The sequence below is a fragment of the Ciona robusta genome, unplaced genomic scaffold (assembly GCF_009617815.1).
Source record: "Ciona robusta unplaced genomic scaffold, ASM961781v2 AP042761.1".
In the NCBI taxonomy this organism is placed as follows: Eukaryota; Metazoa; Chordata; class Ascidiacea; order Phlebobranchia; family Cionidae; genus Ciona; species Ciona robusta.
Window position 1 is genome coordinate 17,501 of NW_028323140.1, and position 6,146 is coordinate 23,646.

The window sequence follows — 6,146 nt, forward strand, 5'->3', positions numbered from 1 at the left end:
GACGTTGTTGTTGGAGAAGTTCACGTTTCGCTCTCTTAAGCCAAGTATAGTAGGTTAGTGAAAGCCCAAACTAAAGCAGTAAGAGGCAGCTGTCGTTGTTGGAGAAGTTCGATTTGCCTATTGAGAAAGGTTGATGTCCAAAGCATTGTGAACGTTAAATGCAGTTGCCTTTTTTGACATGAATTACTGTGCAGCAAATAATGAGCCTGCCTTAAAATCTGTTTTTATTTGAAAGAAGTTGCAAGATGTCAATGCACAAATAATAAAAGAATTACTGTCCAGCAAATAATGAGCCTGCATTAAAAACTGTTTTTATTCGAAAGAAGTTGCAAGATGTCAATGCACAAATAATAAAAGCTGTTAATAAATACGGGCTATTCACATTCAAATCACATTTATTTTTAAATCTGGACACAGCTACGTAGCCACAACCAGATGGTAGAGCTGGTGCATCAAACCATAAAATACTCTTGTCAATGGTTTGTCCTTGAGATTTAAAGATGGTTGTGGCATAAGCAAGCCTTAAAGGATAATACAGGGTTTCATTTTTATTGGTAATGGGGTAGATGCGGATCAAGACGTTAATTTTAGTTTTCAAGAGAATGGTATGATTCTCCACGGAATGCAGTGTTCCCACTGTACCATTCACAAAGCCTTTCTTCTTATCTCGATTTTCAGTAATGCATAGAAGTGCACCAACGTATAACATGGTTGTCTCAGTTGAATTGTCGAGATTGCACACAATTGCGGGGTCTTCTTGGTAAAAAAGGTGTTTCATTGCCAGTGTATTAATATGATGGACCGCCTCGTTTGTATAAGTCAGGAAAAGTGCATCGCTGTGTGTTGTCATAGCGTCAATAATTTGCTTGTCTGTGACGTTTTGAGTTGCGTATAATGTGTTACTTTGACAAAAGGCGTCTAACATTGTACGTGTTGGCCTCCAATGACGAATGTGGTTAAGGAAGTTATTTAACTCGCCGTCGGTGCATCATAGCTGTAAGTTTAAATTATGAGTTGAAACAGCTTGTTTTAAATACGGATCATTAAAAAATGTTTTAGTTATCTGTTCATCACGTGAAAATGGTTGCTGTTGTTGCTCATCTCCACAGAATATGACACATTTCCTGTTGTTTAATGATGCTAATGTGGTGTGTATGTGCATAGCGTTCGTCATTGTAATCATGCTGACTTCATCCAGGATAATCAATTGAAATGCATTCAAGGCCCAGTTTATTTGAAGTGGCTCATTGTCTCCAATTGGTATTTTGAATGCAGCATGAATTGTCTCTGCGGTGATGTGTGATCCGAATTGGGCTTTGTAGGTTTGAGCCAGTATTCCTGTTGGACAAGCTACCAAAACCTTTAGCCTAGCAGACATAGCGTGTTGAATCGTGCAGTGTAAGCATGTGGTTTTTCCAGTACCATGTGGTCCGATGAGCAATCTTGGTCTATACGATTGTGGAATACTTATATCTTGTGTTACGAGTTCCAATTCTTCTTTGACGCTTAGGACAAAAGACTTTTGGCGACCGTTAAGTTGTTGTGTTGAGAACAGTGTAGGATCCTGAATGTGCAAATCTGAGGAATGCAAAATGTTTCTTCTCCAAAGAGACAAAATATGACGCAAGCTTTCAACGTTGCTGATCATTGTTTTGATGTAATAATCTTTGTCTCCACGGTTGTTCATGTACTCTTTAATTTGTTTGTTTGAATACCAAAATGTGGGGTTTGCGTGTGCTGCGAGATGGAAGTAGGCAATCGAATTTGGAGTTGTTTTGAAGTCGGAAGGCAGTAAATCGCGGTGGTTCTTGAATGGTACGTTCAGCAGGGTGTGTTGCCACAAGAAATCGTCTGTAAATATGTTTGCCGTTGGTGTGCCGACGACTACAACCCGATTACCTGTTTACGGTTTTGGTTGCCTTTGAGAAGTTACGAATGTACGCAAATATTGAAGAAACGTTACGTTGTCAAGGTCGATAGAGCGTTGTTCATACATTTTGACTTGCGCACAAAGAGCGGTGTTTGGCAGAGTCGGGACTATGTAGCGCTTTGTTGTGCTGCTGGTCCTCGAAAGTTTTAAACAAGCCTATTGTTCGAGTCAGACCTACTTGTTTCTTTAATTGTTCATAGGGCGCACCTGATTGGCCGAGCGCTTTCAGCCAGTGCTTCTCCCAAATAACATTTGCATAAAGCGAGGCGCGCAAGAGACAAGCCCCGGCGAAATGAGACGATTTAGAGCAAGATAACGGCCGCATGCCAAGAGTGCAGATCGACAACAGCTCGAGAGAGAGGCGACTGCAACATGCGACAATTCGCGCAGAACAGCGGGCTGATTACAGTACGATACGACAACAATCTTTGAGAGATAGAGAGGCGGTTGCGAGTTGTAACGATTTGGCGCCAGGCAGCGGCCACTTACTATCGGTGGTTCGCATCATTAGCATATTAGAAAGAGCTGCCGGCGCTTGACTACCTACGATCGCAAGTTAACGCATTAAGCAGATTTTAAAATCAAACTGGTACTATTGCGTACTAACACATCACACCTCGCTTGAAAACTTCAAGTCGTTGCAGTTTTAATAATGCGACATACTTAGGACAACTATTAGCCGACTTAATTAGAACTTCGCGAACTTTACTTCTGAAACGTGACCTCCTTTCAGCTGCGCTGACATTAAACTAATGACAAAAAAACGGCGCTTCCGCTTTTAAACAAGCCTATTGTTCGAGTCAGACCTACTTGTTTCTTTAATTGTTCATAGGGCGCACCTGATTGGCCGAGCGCTTTCAGCCAGTGCTTCTCCCAAATAATATTTGCATAAAGCGAGGCGCGCAAGAGAGAAGCCCCGGCGAAATGAGACGATTTAGAGCAAGATAACGGCCGCATGCCAAGAGTGCAGATCGACAACAGCTCGAGAGAGAGGCGACTGCAACATGCGACAATTCGCGCAGAGCAGCGGGCCGATTACAGTACGATACGACAACAATCTTTGAGAGATAGAGAGGCGGTTGCGAGTTGTAACGATTTGGCGCCAGGCAGCGGCCACTTACTATCGGTGGTTCGCATCATTAGCATATAAGAAAGAGCTGCTGGCGCTTGACTACCTACGATCGCAAGTTAACCCAATAAGCAGATTTAAAATCGAACTGGTACTATTGCGTACTAACACATCACACCTTGCTTGAAAACTTCAAGTCGTTGCAGTTTTAATAATGCGACATACTTAGGACAACTATTAGCCTACTTAATTAGAACTTCGCGAACTTTACTTCTGAAACGTGACCTCCTTTCAGCTGCGCTGGCATTAAACTAATGGCAAAAAAAACGGCGCTTCCGCTTTTAAACAAGCCTATTGTTCGAGTCAGACCTACTTGTTTCTTTAATTGTTCATAGGGCGAACCTGATTGGCCGAGCGCTTTCAGCCAGTGCTTCTCCCAAATAACATTTGCATAAAGCGAGGCGCGAAAGAGACAAGCCCCGGCGAAATGAGACGATTTAGAGCAAGATAACTGATTGGCCGAGCGCTTTCAGCCAGTGCTTCTCCCAAATAACATTTGCAAAAAGCGAGGCGCGCAAGAGAGAAGCCCCGGCGAAATGAGACGATTTAGAGCAAGATAACGGCCGCATGCCAAGAGTGCAGATCGACAACAGCTCGAGAGAGAGGCGACTGCAACATGCGACAATTCGCGCAGAGTGGCGGGCCGATTACAGTACGATACGACAACAATCTTTGAGAGATAGAGAGGCGGTTGCGAGTTGTAACGATTTGGCGCCAGGCAGCGGCCACTTACTATCGGTTGTTCGCATCATTAGCATATTAGAAAGAGCTGCCGGCGCTTGACTACCTACGATCGCAAGTTAACGCATTAAGCAGATTTAAAATCGAACTGGTACTATTGCGTACTAACACATCACACCTCGCTTGAAAACTTCAAGTCGTTGCAGTTTTAATAATGCGACATACTTAGGACAACTATTAGCCTACTTAATTAGAACTTCGCGAACTTTACTTCTGAAACGTGACCTCCTTTCAGCTGCGCTGACATTAAACTAATGACAAAAAAACGGCGATTCCGCTTTTAAACATGCCTATTGTTCGAGTCACACCTACTTGTTTCTTTAATTGTTCACAGGGCGCACCTGATTGGCCGAGCGCTTTCAGCCAGTGCTTCTCCCAAGTAACATTTGCATAAAGCGAGGCGCGCAAGAGAGAAGCCCCGGCGAAATGAGACGATTTAGAGCAAGATAACGGCCGCATGCCAAGAGTGCAGATCGACAACAGCTCGAGAGAGAGGCGACTGCAACATGCGACAATTCGCGCAGAGCAGCGGGCCGATTACAGTACGATACGACAACAATCTTTGAGAGATAGAGAGGCGGTTGCGAGTTGTAACGATTTGGCGCCAGGTAGCGGCCAATTACTATCGGTGCTTCGCATCATTAGCATATTAGAAAGAGCTGCTGGCGCTTGACTACCTACGATCGCAAGTTAACCCATTAAGCAGATTTAAAATCGAACTGGTACTATTGCGTACTAACACATCACACCTTGCTTGAAAACTTCAAGTCGTTGCAGATTTAATAATGCGACATACTTAGGACAACTATTAGCCTACTTAATTAGAACTTCGCGAACTTTACTTCTGAAACGTGACCTCCTTTCAGCTGCGCTGGCATTAAACTAATGACAAAAAAACGGCGCTTCCGCTTTTAAACAAGCCTATTGTTCGAGTCAGACCTACTTGTTTCTTTATTTGTTCATAGGGCGCACCTGATTGGCCGAGCGCTTTCAGCCGGTGCTTCTCTCAAATAAAATTTGCATAAAGCGAGGCGCGCCAGAGAGAAGCCCCGGCGAAATGAGACGATTTAGAGCAAGATAACAGCCGCATGCGAAGAGTCCAATCGACAACTGCCCTCGAAAGAGGGAGAGGCGGCTGCAACTTGCGACAATTTCGTGCAGTGCAACGGCCAGATTACAGTACGAAACAACAACACTCTTTGAGAGATAGCGAGTCGGTTGCAAGTTGCGACGATATTGCGCCAGGCAGCGTCCACTTACTATCTGTGCTACATATCACTACCATTTTAGAAAAAAGCTGTTGGCGCTTGACTAACACGATCGCAAGGTACAGCATTAAGCACATTTTAATTGTACCTGGTACTGTTGCATACTATATACCATAACTTGGTAGAAAAAACTTGTATTTACGTGACATACCCTGACTAAACAGCCCCTGAGCGAAAGAGAGAGGTGCCGAACCTAATGACGTCCCACAAATTGAAGATTTTTTTTTAAAGTTTCATATAAAAAAAGTAAATGGTGTTATGTTTGAATTGAGAAGTGATAGTTCTTCTCACATCTATAGATGAAGAGATGCAAACGGTTAAAACCTAATGAATTAGGTCAAACGGCTCTTTTCAGAGCCAATAAAAAACAGGCAAGAGATATTTTTCTTCTTAGAACTAAAAAAGAGAAGCTAACGGTTCTTGTTAGAACCTTATGAAAGAGATTAAACGGCTCTTTTCAGAGCTAAAGGAAGAGATGCAAACGGTTCTTGTTAGAACCTTATGAAAGAGATCAAACGGCTCTTTTCGGAGCTAAAGGAAGAGATGCAAACGGTTCTTGTTAGAACCTAATAAAAGAGATCAAACGGCTTTTTTCAGAGCCACTAAAAGAACACGCAAGTTCGATGCCAAGAAGGACTACACTTTATATAACTGCATGCGTATTGTTTATTACGTGCATTAACTATGTGAAAGAAATAAGGAGTGTTTTATTTACGAACTCTGCACATCACAATATATTTTTACATCTCGGCACTGAACATAGAACATGATGATGCGTAAATTTATGCTACTACAGCCGGTCGCGTGATATTTTTGACTTAACATATTGTTTTTTGAGTATAACTGAAAACACAATTAGATTTGGAAATTATTCATCTCCGTAATGCAGGACTAAAGTGCTATCTAATTAAGTTTACAACACAAATTTAACCACTGGGTGGCCAACAAAAATAAATAAGCAATTGAATGAGCATATGACTGGGAAAATGATGCAACTTAAGCCACTAACAAAGCACATAAATAGGCAACTACAATTGAATATATATCACCCCCTATCAAAAAGGCCTAAAATAAATAT